Consider the following 16,591-nt stretch of genomic DNA (forward strand, 5'->3'; position numbering starts at 1 on the left):
TCCAGATGTGGGCTAAGGTTTGCAAGCCACCACTCTTAGTTAAGCTTTAGTGGCATCCCACAACTTTGGAATGTAGTCTTTCCATTATTCTAATTTTATTCCATTTATTTTAATTTTTCACTGTGAATTCTTCTTTGCCATAAGAGTTATTTAAGAGTTTTGCTTAATTTTATTTTAAAACATTTTTTTAATTGTTAATATGTCAATCCCAATCTCCCAGTTTATCCCTCCTCTCTCCTTTCCCCCTTGGTAACTGTAAGTTTGCTTTCTGCATCTGTGACTCTATTTCTGTTTTGTAAACAGGTTCATTTGTACCAGTTTTTTAGATTCCACATATAAGCGATATCATATGATATTTGCCTTTCTCTGTGAGACTACTTCACTCAATATTACAATCTCTAGATCCATCCATGTTGCTACAAATGGCATTATTTCATTCTTTTTTTAATGCCTGAGTAATTTTAAAATATTTGTTTAATCTTTTTATTTTGACTTCTAACTCAATTTCACTGTGGTCAAAAAATATATTTTGTATGATGTTAGTCTTCTGAAATTCATGTTAACTATGGCCCAGTATATATTTGATTTTGGTAGAGGTTTTATGTAAACTAGAAAAGAATGTATATTCTGCAATTGGTTGGGTACAGTGTTCTATATGTTAATTATGTCAAGTTTGTTACATGTTCAAATCTTATATAATGCTTATTTTGCTTATTTTGTCTCATTTTGAGATAGTTACGTTAAAATCTCTCATTATGATTGTGGACTTGTCTTTCTGAGTTTAGTTCTCTTAAAAATTCTCCTATTTTAAGGCTATATTATTCAATAAATAAAAACATAGGATTATTTTATCTTCTTAGTTGATTGACAGTTTTATCATTGAAACGACCCTCTTTATCTCTAAGAATGCATTTGTCTTAGCTCTGCTTCATCTGATATTAATGTAGCCATAACAGTTTTCTTTAAGTTAGCATTACCATAGCTTAACTTTCAAATTTTTTTCTTTAAAATTTTATGTGTCATTATAATTAAAGTGTGTCTCTTGAAAGCAGCATGTATTAGGTTTTGGGTTTTGTCAGGTTTGAAAATTTTGTCTTTTAATTGAAGCATTTATTTTCATGCTCAAAAATTGACTATATGTTTCTTATTAATTTCACCTGCCCTACTTTCCTTTCTCTTCTGCTCCTTGTCTATTTTGTATTACTTGTTTTTTTCCTAATTCAATTTCTTCTTTTCTATGAGGTTATTAGTTTTGCGTTTTTTAAAAACTCTACTTTCAGTGGTTAACCTATTGCATCATGAATTCTTGACTTAATAGAAACTTTCTTATATTGATACTTAAGCAACTTCAGAAAATTCAAGGACTTAAAATACTATAACTCCATTTCCTCCTTCCAAATTTTTGTACTATTATAATCATTTATTTAATTCTACAAACATTTTAAATTCTACATGGCAATATTATTATTGTTTTATACAGTATTTATATAAATATGCTGTATATATTAACCCTTTATACTGCTATCTCTCTATCATCTCTCTCTCTCTCTGTCTCTCTATCTCTCACTATCTCTCTATTTCTCTATCTATCTCTCTATCTCTGTCTCTATTAAAATCTCTGCCTTCCAGAAGAGCTTCCTTGAGTATCTTCCCAAATTTGCTGTGGACAGATTCTATCAATTTTTTTATCTGAACATTTTAAAGATTTAAAATATGTTTTTAAAGATAATTTTGTTGGGTATAGATTTCAAGTTAGGCAATCATCTTTCAATGATTTAAAATACATCATATATTCTCTTTTGGCTTCTATTTATGTAGCAAAGTCAGCTATCATTCTTATTGTTGCTTCTTTGAAGGTAGTGTGTTTGGTTTCTCTAACTGGTTTTAAGATCTTTATCTTTGCACTTGGTCTTAAGTAAGTTTAATGTGTCTCATTGTGGTTTTCTTTATATTTATCATACCTGAGATTGTTGTATTTCTTGACTGGTGGCTTCTATTTTTCCAAGGACCTTGACTTCTCAAGTCTTTTCTTCTCTGCCTTTTTTCCCCAGAAACTTAGTTTGCTTTTCTACTTGTTCTCAGATTGATGATTAGACTGATGCAAGCTAAACCACAATCAGAAGTAGAAGGCTTGGGCATTTCCTGATTTCCTCCACCACTCTCAGTATACTGACTTTGAGTCTTAGATCCTTAGATCCTTATACTCTTCACTTTGTGGCTGCCAGTAGGCTGCTGCATCTCCAGGTCACATCTGTGTTCTAGGCAAGAAGAAGGAACAAATGAAAGAGGCAATAACTGTGGACTTGCATTTATATTTCGTGAGGTCACCATGTGGGACCCCATTCAGTGAAAGTCTGGGAAAAGCTCTTAACTTTTGCACTCTCCACTGTAAACGTGTACTGCTGGCTAGGCGGAGTTGGGAAGGCTCTTAGCCAACCATTAGTATCTGTCACAGCAGTAATTGGCAATGACAATATCTAGGTTTTAACAGTGAAAGTGGATGACTCAGGTGGGATAGCAGATAAGATCACTGAAATCGAGAAAGTCAAGGAACTGGAAAAACAGAGTCTAAAATGGACATTTTAAATGGATATTGAAAACAGCAAGAATCAGATGAAGGAGGGAAAAGAAAACAGGGATTTGGTGCTAATACTTTTAATATTTATGATGATAGGTTACCTGAAAAAGAAGGTAAGGGATAGCATTACCTGATATGTGTATTTATAAGCAGCTGTGTATGTGTGGGAGTGTGTGTGTGTGTGTGTGTGTGTGTGTGTGTGTAGGTGGGGGAAGAGAGAAAGGAGGGAGAGAGAGAAGAGAAAGTGAGAGGAAGGAGAGAGAGAGAAATATGGTCTAGAGCAGGGAAAATACCCACCATATGTTTCTACTTGAGGACACTGCTTCTCTTGCAGCTCTCTCAAGAGGAGCCCTCCTCAAACTGTCAACCATGGCACTGAAACAGCATCGATTCACTTTGTTTTCTATCGCTACTTTTCTGTGTCTCCCTCTTACCCTAAAAGTCACTACCTTTAAATCCATCAAACTAAACCACATCCTAACTCAGCTTGTTGGAGACAACAGTAGGACTCCTAAGTCCCTCTTCCTCATTTCCTGAAGGTCTAAATTTCACGCTCAAGGGTACTGTGCACAGCACTGTTCCTCTCATTCTTTGTAGCAATTTCAGTATCTACATAGACAATCCTTCAAATATGCTGGCCTCTCAATTCCTCAGTCTCCCTTCCTCTAATGTTCTGGTCCTGCACTCTACCTTAAACATCTCCTGTACTCCTTCTTGATCATAACTTAAATCTTGTCATCACCAATAACCCAAACTGCTCCATAATCTCAATTTCAAACACTGTTTTCTGACCACAACCTCTCATCTTTCTAGTTTACTTCTATGATTATGCCAATTCTAAAAATTATTCTAGGGCTTCCCTGGTGGCGCAGTGGTTAAGCATCTGCCTGCCAATGCAGGGGACATGGGTTTGAGCCCTGGTCCAGAAAGATCCCACATGCTGCAGAACAGCTAAGCCCATGAGCCACAACTACTGAGCCTGTGCTCTAGAGCCCACATGCTGCAACTCCTGAAGCCCGCCCGCCTAGAGCCAGTGCTCCACAACAAGAGAAGCCACTGCAATGAGAAGCCCATGCACCGCAACGAAAAGTAGCCCTCACTCTCTGCAACTAGAGAAAACCCGTGTGCAGAAATGAAGACCCAACACAGTCAAAAATAAAGAAATTTAAAAATAAATAAATAAAAGAAATTTTTTTAATTATTCTACTCCAGATGAATCTACCAGCTTTCTACTATCTCTCATTTCCCTCAAGTTCTCATTTTCCTCATTTCCTCATTTTCTCATTATCCAGCATAAATTCAATTGTCATTTACTAAAATAAATAATGTCCTTATTTTTCCATCCTGTTGTGTGCCTACCAGGCATAATCCTTAATGTTCCACTTGGTCAGCACATGTCCAGCTGAATGTGGCTGGAAACAACACAAAATCATGCCGACTGCTCTCACTTTATGACCACAGACCCTCATGTATATATCCTTAGCTGCCCACAATCTTAGAACATTTCTCTGTACCATTCATTCCCTACTATGCTAGATTTCTATTTCATATCTTTTCTCTGCTCAAATCTCCAACACTTCCTCTTTTACCTACTTTGAGTTGATGACCTTGCTCCTATTTCATTGAGAAAATAGAAGCCATTAGAAGAGAACCCCACTGCACACTCCTAGAATCACACTTAACAATCTATCTATATCTGTGCCCATTACTCCCCTTCTCCTGTTAGTGTGAAAGGATCATCCACATGCCTATCAAAGGCCAGTATTTCTATTTGTGCACCTGATCTCAGCCCTCTTGCTCAAGGACTTCACTGCAGCAAGTTTTCCCTCTTCATTTATAAGCATTATTATCACTTCTTTCAAACCAACATGAGCAACAGATTTCAACACCTCTTGTCTGATTCTTAAAAATATGTTGAATTCCTTGGCCTTGCTGTGAATTGCTCATTTACTGTGTTTATGAAGAAACACTCAGACTTAAGCAAAATTTATAATATTGTTTTATTTCTCTCTTTTCAGAATAATGTTAAGCAGGGTTTAGGCAATGAAATTCAGTTTTAATGTTAACTTTAAAAATACTATTAATCATACTTATTTAAGGATTACAGAGACTTTTAAGGGATAACATTCTCATTTTCCATTAAAACCATACTCAGAATTCTCATCAAAAACTTTCTGGTTATTAATCCAAAAGGACCTTCTTATTCTACTTGAAATCTCATCACTTTGAACTACTCTCTCCTCTGGAATGCTTTTGTCTGTTTACTCATCCCTCTTATCTCTCTTTACACTGCAGTGCTGGATCTTCAGCCTTTCCATGGCACTTAACTGCTGGTGCTGTTTACTTCTACTCTAAGCAATCTCCTCTCCAAATTTTCCTTGTGTTAAATTGTTTGCACTCATGTCTCCATTCACTACCCCTATGCTGCTGCTAAGTATCAAATGGGCCTCTGGCTCAGAAAAAGAAACCCATGTGTCCACCTGCATATTGAACATTTGGACTTAGTTTACAGGTACCCAAACTCAACATGTACAAAACAGAAGTCGTCATATTCTTCATCTGGCTTAGTGAATTACATAACCATCCAGCTACTTGCTGAAGCCAGAAAGCTAAATGTCAACCTTGATATTACCTTCTCTGTCGATTACCCTGGGCTGTCAAATCATTCACTTGTTCCCACTCCCATTGCAACTACCTTATTTCTTGTCACCATCGTCTTTTACCTGATATAAGGCAATACACTCCTACCTGTTCTTCATGCCTCCGATCAATTTTCCATCTTGTGGACACAATGGCCCTTCTAAAATTCAAAACTGGTATTGCAACTTCCCTGCTAATGGTTTCCCACCAGGCTTTGGATAAAATCCAGACTCCTTCATGTGACTTAACTACCCTATCTGACAGCTCCTGTTTAACTTTGTAGTCCCATTTCTCATCATTCCTCCCAACTTCACCACCACCCCAATAAGTTTTCTTTTGCTTAAATCGTACTTACATTTTTTTTTAACATCTTTATTGGAATATAATTGCTTTACAATGGTGTGTTAGTTTCTGCTTTATAATGAAGTGAATCAGCTATACATATACATATATCCCCATGTCTCCTCCCTCTTGCATCTCCCTCCCACCCTCCCTATCCCACCCTCCCTATCCTACCCCTCTAGGTGGCCACAAAGCACCGAGCTGATCTCCCTGTGCTAGGTGGCTGCTTCCCACTAGCTATCTGTTTTACATTTGGTAGTGTATATATGTGCATGCCACTCTCTCACTTCGTCCCACCTTACCCTTCCCCCTCCCCATGTCCTCAAGACCATTCTCTACGTCTATGTCTTTATTCCCGTCCTGCCTCTAGTTTCTTCCGAACCATTTTTTTTAGACTCCATATATATGTGTTAGCATACGGTATTTGTTTTTCTCTTTCTGACTTACTTCACTCTGTATGACAGATTCTAGGTCCATCCACCTCACTAAAAATAACTCAATTTGATTTCTTTTATGGCTGAGTAATATTCCATTGTATATATGTGCCACATCTTCTTTATCCATTCAACTGTCGATGGACACTTAGGTTGCTTCCATGTCCTGGCTATTGTAAATAGAGCTGCAGTGAACATTGTGGTACATGACTCTTTTTGAATTATGGTTTTCACAGGGTATATGCCCAGTAGTGGGATGGCTGGGTCATATGGTAGTTCTATTTTTAGTTTCTTGAGGACCCTCCATACTGTTCTCCATAGTGGCTGTATCAATTTACATTCCTGCCAACAGTGCAAGAGGGTTCCCTTTTCCCTTATTGTTTGTAGATTTGTTGATGATGGCCATTCTGACCAGTGTTCTGTGCCTACTTTCAGGAGGATTTTTATCATAAAAAGGTGTTGAATTTTGTTGAAAGCTTTTTCTGCATCTATTGAGATGATCCTATGGTTTTTCTCCTTCAATTTGTTAATATGGTTTGTCACATTGATTGATTTATGTACATTGAAGAATCCTTGCGTTCCTGGGATAAACCACACTTGATCATGATGTATGATCCTTTTAATGTGCTGTTGGATTCTGTTTGCTAGTACTTTGTGGAGGATTTTTGCATCTATGTTCATCAGTGATATTGGCCTGTAGTTTTCTTTCTTTGTGACATCTTTGTCTGGTTTTGGTATCAGGGTGATGGTGGCCTCATAGAATGTGTTTGGGAGTGTTCCTCCCTCTGCTATATTTTGGAAGAGTTTCAGAAGGATAGCTGTTAGCTCTTCTCTAAATGTTTGATAGAATTCTCCTGTGGAGCCATCTGGTCCTGGGCTTTTGTTTGTTGGAAGATTTTTAATCACAGTCTCAATTTCAGTGCCTGTGATTGGTGTGTTTATATTTTCTATGTCTTCCTGGTTCAGTCTCGGAAAGTTGTGCTTTTCTAAGAATTTGTCCATTTTTTCCAGGTTGTCCATTTTATTGGCATAGAGTTGCTTGTAGTAATCTCTCATGATCTTTTGTATTTCTGCAGTGTCAGTTGTTACTTCTCCTTTTTCATTTCTAATTCTATTGATTTGAGTCTTCTCCCTTTTTTGCTTGATGAGTCTGGCTAATGGTTTATCAATTTTGTTTATCTTCTCAAAGAACCAGCTTTTAGTTTTATTGATCTTTGCTATCGTTTCCTTCATTTCTTTTTCATTTATTTCTGATCTGATCTTTATGATTTCTTTCCTTCTGCTAACTTTGGGGGTTTTTTGTTCTTCTTTCTCTAGTTGCTTTAGGTGCAGAGTCAGGTTGTTTACTCGAGATGTTTCCTGTTTCCTAAAGTGGGATTGTATTGCTATAAACTTCCCCCTTAGAACTGCTTTTGCTGTGTCCCATAGGTTTTGGGTCATTGTGTTTTCATTGTTATTTGTTTCTCGGTATTTTTTGATTTCCTCTTTGATTTCTTCAGTGATCTCTTGGTTATTTAGTAGTGTATTGTTTAGCCTCCATGTGTTTGTATTTTTTACAGATTTTTTCCTGTAGTTGATATCTAGTCTCATAGCATTGTGGTCAGAAATCATACTTGATATGATTTCAATTTTCTTAAATTTACCAAGGCTTGATTTGTCACCTAAGATATGATCTATCCTGGAGAATGTTCCATGAACACTTGAGAAGAAAGTGTATTCTGTTGTTTTTCGATGGAATGTCCTATAAATATCAATTAAGTCCACCTTGTTTAATGTATCATTTAAAGCTTGTGTTTCCTTATTTTCATTTTGGATGATTTGTCCATTGGTGAAAGTGGGGTTTAAAGTCCCCTACTATGATTGTGTTACTGTCGATTTCCCCTTTTACGACTGTTAGCATTTCCTTAATATACTAAGGTGCTCCTATGTTGGATGCATAAATATTTACAACTGTTATATCTGCTTCTTGGATCGATCCCTTGATCATTATGTAGTGTCCTTCTTTGTCTCTTGTAATAGTCTTTATTTTAAAGTTTATTTTGTCTGATATGAGGATTGCTACTCCAGCTTTCTTTTGATTTCCATTTGCATGGAATATCTTTTTCCATCCCCTCACATTGAGTCTGTATGTGTCCCCAGGTCTGAAGTGGGTCTCCTGTAGACAGCATATATATGGGTCTTGTTTTTGTATCCATTCAGCCAGTCTATGTCTTTTGGTTGGAGCAGTTTAATCTATTTTCAGTTAAGTTTGTTATTGATATGTATATTCCTATTACCATTTTAATTGTTTTGGGTTTGCTTTTGTGGGTCTTTTCCTTCTCTTGTGTTTCCTGCCTAGAGAATTTCCTTTAGCATTTGTTTTAAAGCTGGTTTTGTGGTGTTGAATTCTCTTAGCTTTTGCTTGCCTGTAAAGGTTTTAATTTCTTTGTCGAATCTGAATGAGATCCTTGCTGGGTAGAGTGATCTTGGTTGTAGGCTTTTCCCTTTCATCACTTTAAGTATGTCCTGCCACTCCCTTCTGGCTTGCAGAGTTTCTGCTGAAAGATCAGCTGTTAACCTTACAGGGATTCCCTTGTATGTTCTATTTTGATTTTCCCTTGCTGCTTTTCATAGTTTTTCTTTGTATTTAATTTTTGATAGTGTGGTTAATAGGTGTCTTGGTGTGTTTCTCCTTGGATTTATCCTGTACAGGACTCTCTGCACTTCCTGGACTTGATTGATTCTTTCCTTTCCCATATTAGGGAAGTTTTCAACTACAATCTCCTCAAATATTTTCCCAGTCCCTTTCTTTTTCTCTTCTTCTTCTGAGACCCCTGTAATTCGAACGTTGGTGCATTTAATGTTGTCCCAGAAGTCTCTAAGACTGTCCTCAATTCTTTTCATTCTTTTTTCTTTATTCTGCTCTGTAGTAGTTATTTCCACTATTTTATCTTCCAGGTCACTTATCCGTTCTTCTGCCTCAGTTATTCTGCTATTGATTACTTCTAGAGAATTTTTAATTTCATTTATTGTGTTGTTCCTCATTGTTTGTTTGCTCTTTAGTTCTTCTAGGTCCTTGTTAAACGTTTCTTGTATTTTCTCCATTCTATTTCCAAGATTTTGTATCATCCTTACTATCATTACTCTGAATTCTTTTTCAGGTAAACTGCCTATTTCCTCTTCATTTGTTTGATCTGTTGGGTTTACCTTGCTCCTTCATCTGCTGTGTTTCTCTGTCTTCTCATTTTGCTTAACTTACTGTGTTTGGGGTCTCCTTTTTGCAGGCCACAGGTTTACAGTTCCCGTTGTTTTTGGTGTCTGCCCCCAGTGGCTAAGGTTGGTTCAGTGTGTTGTGTAGGCTTCCTGGTGGAGGGGACTGGTGCCTGTGTTCTGGTGGATGAGGCTGGATCTTGTCTTTCTGGTGGGCAGGACCACATCTGGTGGTGTGTTTTGAGATGTCTGTGACCATATTTTAATTTTAGGCAGCCTCTCTGCTAATGGGTTGTGTTGTGTTCCTGTCTTGCTAGTTGTTTGGCATAGGGTGTCCAGCACTGTAACTCGCTGGTTGTTGAGTGGAGCTGGGTCTTAGCGTTGAGATGGAGGTCTCTGGGAGAGCTTTCGCCGTTTGATATTACATGGAGCCAGGAGGTCTCTGGTGAACCAGTGTCCTGAACTTGGCTCTCTCACATCAGAGGCTCAGGCCTGACACCCAGCCGTAGCATGAAGACCCTGTCAGCCACAGCGGCTTAGAAGAAAAGGGAGAAAAAAAGAAATAAAGAAAGAAAAAATAAAATAAAGTTGTTAAAAAATTATTAAAAATAAACGAATTTAAAAGTAATTAAACGACAGAATGAAAGAAAGAAAAGAGCAACCAAACCAAAAAACAAATCCACCAGTGATAACAAGCACTAAAAGCTACACTAAATAAAAAGAAAAAGGGCTTCCCTGGTGGCGCAGTGGTTGAGAGTCCACCTGCCGATGCAGGGGATGCGGGTTCGTGCCCCGGTCGGGGAGGATCCCACATGCCGCGGAGCGGCTGGGCCCGTGAGCCATGGCCACTGAGCCTGCACGTCCAGAGCCTGTGCTCCACAACGGGAGAGGCCACAACAGTGAGAGGCCTGCGTACCGTGAAAAAAAAAAGAAATAATGGACAGACAGAACCCTAGGACAAATGGTAAAATCAAAACTATACAAACAAAATCACACAAAGGCCGCCTCCTCAATTTTGGGATGATTTGTTGTCTATTCAGGTATTCCACCGATACAGGGCACATCAAGTTGACTGTGGAGATTTAATCCGCTGCTCCTGAGGCTGCTGGCAGAAATTTCCCCTTCTTTGTCCACACAGCTCCTAGGGTTCAGCTTTGATTTGGCCCCACCTTTGCCTGTAGGTCGCCTGAGGGCGTCTGTTCCCGCTCAGACAGGACGGGGTTAAAGGAGCAGCTGATTCGGGGGCTCTGGCTCACTCAGGCCGGGGGGAGGGAGGGGTACGGATGCGGGGCGAGCCTGCAGTGGCAGAGGCCGGCGGGACGTTGCACCAGCCTGAGGTGCGCCGTGTGTTCTCCCGGGGAAGTTGTCCCTGTATCCCGGGACCCTGGCAGTGGCGGGCTGCACAGGCTCCCGGGAGGGGAGGTGTGGATAGTGACCTGTGCTCGCACACAGGCTTCTAGGTGGTGGCAGCAGCAGCCTTAGCGTCTCATGCCCGTCCCTGGGGTCCGCACTTTTAGCTGCGGCTCGCGCCCGTCTCTGGAGCTCATTTAAGCAGCGCTCTTAATGCCCTCTCCTCGCGCACCAGGAAACAAAGAGGGAAGAAAAAGTCTCTTGCCTTTTCCGTAGGTCCAGACTTTTTCCCGGACTCCCTCCTGGCTAGCCGTGGTGCACTAACCCCCTTCAGGCTGTGCTCACGCCGCCAACCCCATTCCTCTCCCTGGGATCCGACTGAAGCCCGAGCCTCAGCTCCCAGCCCCCGCCCGCCCCGGCGGGTGAGCAAACAAGCCTCTCGGGCTGGTGAGTGCTGGTCGGCCCTGATCCTCTGTGCGGGAATCTCTCCGCTTTGCCCTCCGCACCCCTGTGGCTGTGCTCTCCTCCGTGGCTCCGAAGCTTTCCCCCTCCGCCACCCGCAGTCTCCGCCCACGAAGGGGCTTCCAAGTGTGTGGAAACCTTTCCTCCTTCACAGCTCCCTCCAGAGGTGCAGGTCTCGTCCCTATGCTTTTGTCTCTGTTTTTTCTTTTTTCTTTTGCCCTACCCATCTACGTGGGCAGTTTCTTGCCTTTTGGGAGGTCTGAGGTCTTCCGCCAGCGTTCAGTAGGTGTTCTGTAGGAGTTGTTCCACGTGTGGATGTATTTCTGATGTATTTGTGGGGAGGAAGGTGATTTCCACGTCTTACTCCCCCGCCATCTTTAAGGTCTCCTCCCTTACTTTTTAACTTTGTCTCAACTGTGCTTCCTTTGTCTCTAAGTCTCCCCTGCCTCTCAATTCCTTTTTCTCTGTTCCTCATAACTCCAGACCTTAATGATTGTCTTTGGTATTTACAAAAGTCATTCTGTTTTAATGATTCTGCATCATTAATACAAAATATTATAATTAATTTGAATTAATGTAATTATTTCCAGGCCCTACTCCCAAACTCAGCTCCTAGCTCATTTTACATATTACAAATGAATGAAATGGCCCACTGAGGAAAAGTCTTTTGTTAGTGATCATAAGCCTCTTTAGAAAGCAGATGTGGTTTAGCGTTTTTTTTCCCTGCTGAAATTATCTAGCAGAGTGCTTCAGAAATGGTGGGTACACAATAATTACTTACTTCTTCCTTCCCCTTCTTTTCGAGGACAACTACTTTTGGTTTTTACTATCATTCCTCCTACAGCATAACTTCAAGCTCCTATATTATGCCGTTACTTTTTTCTGCATTTGCCCCAATTATTTATTGTCTCTCTTAAAATGTCACTTCTAGAATGAAAACCAGAGCTCCATATGTGGTGTGACCAGTGAGAGTACTGTTGTCTCCATATATTTGAATGCTAAAAGGTTACAAATGCAGCCTAAGATGTTCTCATTTTATATATCTATATCTATCTATCTGTCTATCTATCTATCTATCTATCTATCTGTATTTTTTGCAGTACGCAGGCCTCTTACTGTTATGGCCTCTCCCGTTGCGGAGCACAGGCTCTGGATGCGCAGGCTCAGCGGCCATGGCTCACGGGCCCAGCCGCTCCGTGGCATGTGGGATCTTCCCGGACCGGGGCACGAACCTGTGTCCCCTGCATCGGCAGGTGGACTCTCAACCACTGCGCCACCAGGGAAGCCCTCATTTTATATTTTTAGCAATTATATTCTCTTGTTGCCTTATAGGAATTCATTTGTCCAGATATTTGTCACATGAAGTCCAGTTGGGGTGACTTTTCTCCACAGTGATGCTAAGTATTAGCAAGAGTTGATTGGCTATGTTAAAGCAAATATATATCTTTATAGCAGGAATATAAGGTCTCCTTTATGCTGTTAGTTAGAAAATCTAAGTTAAGTAATTGCATTTTAAAAATGACAGCATCAGCCTATTTAATTCTCATATGTATCATCTTACTTTATAGTCTGTATGAAAGGAGTCACTTCAAGGTGAATCAAGAAAATAATATGAACTTTGGATTTTATGCTTTTGTTCTTAATATATTCACATCCCAAGCAAAGGCAGCAAAGTGAAGCAGGAGGATTCCACCTGATGATTTGTTATATAACAGTGAGAAGGAAGTGCCCAGGATAAGACTGGCATGTCACTTTCTGAGAGCAATGTCTTTGTTTGCCAGTGAGTGTGCGTATGCACAAGAATGTATTTTTAAGCATTCCTCTAAGCAATATCTTCAGACTCATTTCCAGCATAACTTTTCTGCTTTTGCTAAGATACCATTTGCTTAAAATTACTTCTCTCTTTTGGCTACAGTCTACTTTCCAGCATCTCCTTGATTTCTTCAATAACTTACAAAACGGTCAACATGATTTAAGTTTTGTTCTTCATGACTAATTATAGGACTAGTTTATTCCCTCTTTCTTGTAGATGGAATCATACACATCGCTGCTGTTTCGGCCAACTGAGATAAACTCTGCTGTCCATGGAGTAGGAACCCTTCTGACAAATTATCTCTGGGAGTAGAACTCTGTTTTATTGAATCAATTATCTTGATAAATCATAGTATATTTGAGTTTTGTCGTTTTGATGGATATTTTTACTTGGAATCACATTTTTGCTCACAGTGGTAATGCTCATGGTTCAAGCAAGACTTCGTTTCATCGTTAGTACTATATGTAGAGCAGAACACACTTCGGAAATTTTAAAAATGATTTTTCAAAACAGCTTCTTTGATACAGTATTTCATATACTTCATACAATTCCAAATAAAAATAACAAAAGAAAATTGGAAAGATTTAAAACAAAAGCACAAAAAAGAGGGATTCCATGTGAGAAACTGATAAGAATATTTCTTAGCTAGAGTCTTGAGATGATCTTTAGGTCCTAACTATTTCTTCAAGCTTACCAGTAACATTTTCTATTATTAAAAATTACTCGGGCTTCCCTGGTGGCGCAGTGGTTGAGAGTCCGCCTGCCGATGCAGGGGACACGGGTTCGTGCCCCGGTCTGGGAAGATCCCACATGCCGCGGAGCGGCTAGGCCCGTGAGCCATGGCCGCTGAGCCTGCGCGTCCGGAGCCTGTGCTCCGCAACGGGAGAGGCCACAACAGTGAGAGGCCCGCGTACCGCAAAAAAAAAAAAAAAAAAAAAAAAAATTACTTATTTGGGGCTTCCCTGGTGGCGCAGTGGTTGAGAGTCCTCCTGCCAATGCAGGGAACACAGGTTTGTGCTCCGGTCTGGGAAGATCTCACATGCCGCGGGGCGGCAAGCCCATGAGCCATGGCCACTGAGCCTGTGCATCCGGAGCCTGTGCTCCGCAACGGGAGAGGCCACAACAGTGAGAGGCCTGCGTACCGCAAAAAAAAAAAAAAAAAAAAAAATTACTTATTTGATAATGAGATAAGAAAACTCCAAATGTGGATTCTGGTGCCAAAGGATGTTAGTAGCATAAAATAGAGACATGATCTGACAAACCAGTATTGCTGAGGATGGAAGGAAAATTAACTTAGATAACTTTTGCACTGTAAAATAGACAAAATTATCTTGCTAATAGAGAGGTAGTGATTCATTTGTTGTTTTTAACAGTTTCATTCTTCTTGCTTGTTTTTTCTCTTTCAGTTTTATTGAGATATAATTGATATACAGCACTGTATATGTTTAAGGTGTACAGCATAATGGTTTGAGTTACAGACATCATGAAATGCTATCACAAGTTTAGTGAACGTCTATCATCTCATGTAGATAAAAAATAAGGGAAAAAGAAAAAAAATATTTTTTCCTAATGATGAGAACTCTTAGGATTTACTTTCTTAACAACTTTCATATGTAACATACAACAGTGTTAATTATCTTGATAATGTTATACATTACATCCTTAATATTTATCTTATAACTGGAAGTTTGTACCTTTTTAACCACTTTCATCCAATTCCCCCCTTTCTCACTCCCCACCTCTGGTAACCACAAATCTGATCTCTTTTTCTATGAGTTTTTGTGTTTGTTTGTTGAAGTATAATTGACCTACAACACTATGTTAGCTCCTGGTGCACAAAATAGTGATTCAATATTTCTATGCATTACAAAATGATCACCATGATAAGTATAGTAACCATCTGTCACAATACAAAGATGTTGCATAATACTGATTGTATTCTTCACACTGTACATTTCATACCCTTAACTCATCTATTTTGCAACTGGAAGTTTGTACCTCTCTGCATCTATGATTCTGTTTCTGTTTGGTTATGTTTGTTCACTTGTTTTATTTTTCAGATTCCACATATAAGTGAAATCATATGATATTTGTTTGTTGCTGTTTTTAAAACAGTCTTAATTGTGGTTCCTTAATATCTACCTCTAGTGCAATTATATGTTATAGAGATCTGTATCCCCCTCCCCGACCAGGGGGTTGACTCTTGAAATGAAGGTAAACATTTCAAAGGATCTAATAATTCATCAGGCAGTACTGAAAGTGGGTCCTGTGATTTTTTTCTTTAACTTTGGAATTCCACCAGCATTTTGTTTGTAGGCAAACACCTGTATTTTTCAACTTTGTTAGTTTTTCAGCACCTATTGCAGACCATACAACTTTGAGCCCTGAAAGAGACTTATTTTATAGCTGAGGAAAAAGAACTACAGAGATTAATGACCTGCCCAAGATCACACAGCCACTATTTGTAGATAGGTTTATAACTCAGGCATCTGAATTTCCTGCCTGACGCTCTCGCCATGTTTCCCCAGTAGGCATCACACGTTATCAGGTTTTGTTTTGTATTATCTAGATTGTATTCAGCATAATTCTGGAACTTAGCAGAGACTACATAAATGCTTACTGGATGTATAAATGAAAAATTACCCTGAGGTAGCATACACCAATATTCCATTTTGTTGTCATAGCTCTCATTAAACAAATCCTGTGATTATTCCTGGAATCTATTGCACACCACAAATCCAATGTGTATAGCAAATAGCATTTTTTTTGCACCTCTCCCAGCCAAATTGATATTGAACTTTTCTGTGTTTGTTCAACCATTCTGGTGCAGAATTTTTAAAAATTGTATGGTATATTTTGCAGTTACAGGCTTCAGCTCAGGATGGAGAAAGGAGAGAATAGGAATCTGCAGAGTTCAAGGATGTGTAATTCTGGGAGCTCAGAAATAAATCACAGCTCCTGTTATCAGGAGTTCTGCAAGCAAAGATGCCAAAGACATGGCAGATTGCTTCTGAACCCAGGCAGGAACACGTAACAGTGACCTGTTGATTTCTTACTTATGAAAATTATTTCCTTACTGTTAGAAGACCAAATTAGCTGTATGGTCTGCATGTGAGATAAACCTCAGTGTGGGATGTTAGGTCACAATGGAGTAAGGGTTAAAAAAAAAAACAGAATAAAAGCAATACCCGGGAAAGATTATGAATATGAAAGAATATGAACTCAAACAAGAAGGCGTAAACGTGAAAGACGTTTTTGCTCGCCAACTTGGATAATTCACCCTGCCAAGCCTCACAGGCTCCTGTGTAACCTGTGGGGAAGACACCTGCCCTGGAGGGTTACTGTGAGGCACCAGCAGGATACTGGGGAAACACCAACCTATATAGGCATTCCCTGTGTTTGTGCTGGGTATGTCTCAGAAATATGTTTTGTTTTAGATGTTTGTGTGTGTGTGTGTGTGTGTTCATTACTACACTGAACAGTTTGACCCTAAATTACTGACAAATGATATTCTAGAGGTATTACAAAAATACCAGGGAAGTTTAACCTTCCAGATGCTAAAGTAAAACTTTTATAGTGGTTCTACTTGCCTTCAGTGGAAATTACTGAAGAATAACAATCATCAGGGCGTTAGGAATAAACGACTTTGAAATGATGAAGTAAAGAAGGTATCTTGAAAAAGTCATGCCCGGAGGCAGGTCATCACTTGGAGAGAAAAAAAAACCAAAAATCTCCACCGTTGCCATGGACCATCCTGGGCAGAGTACTATAGTGGAGAAGTAA

The sequence above is a fragment of the Mesoplodon bidens genome (assembly GCF_964165515.1).
Source record: "Mesoplodon bidens genome assembly, chromosome: 11".
NCBI classification, from domain to species: Eukaryota; Metazoa; Chordata; class Mammalia; order Artiodactyla; family Ziphiidae; genus Mesoplodon; species Mesoplodon bidens.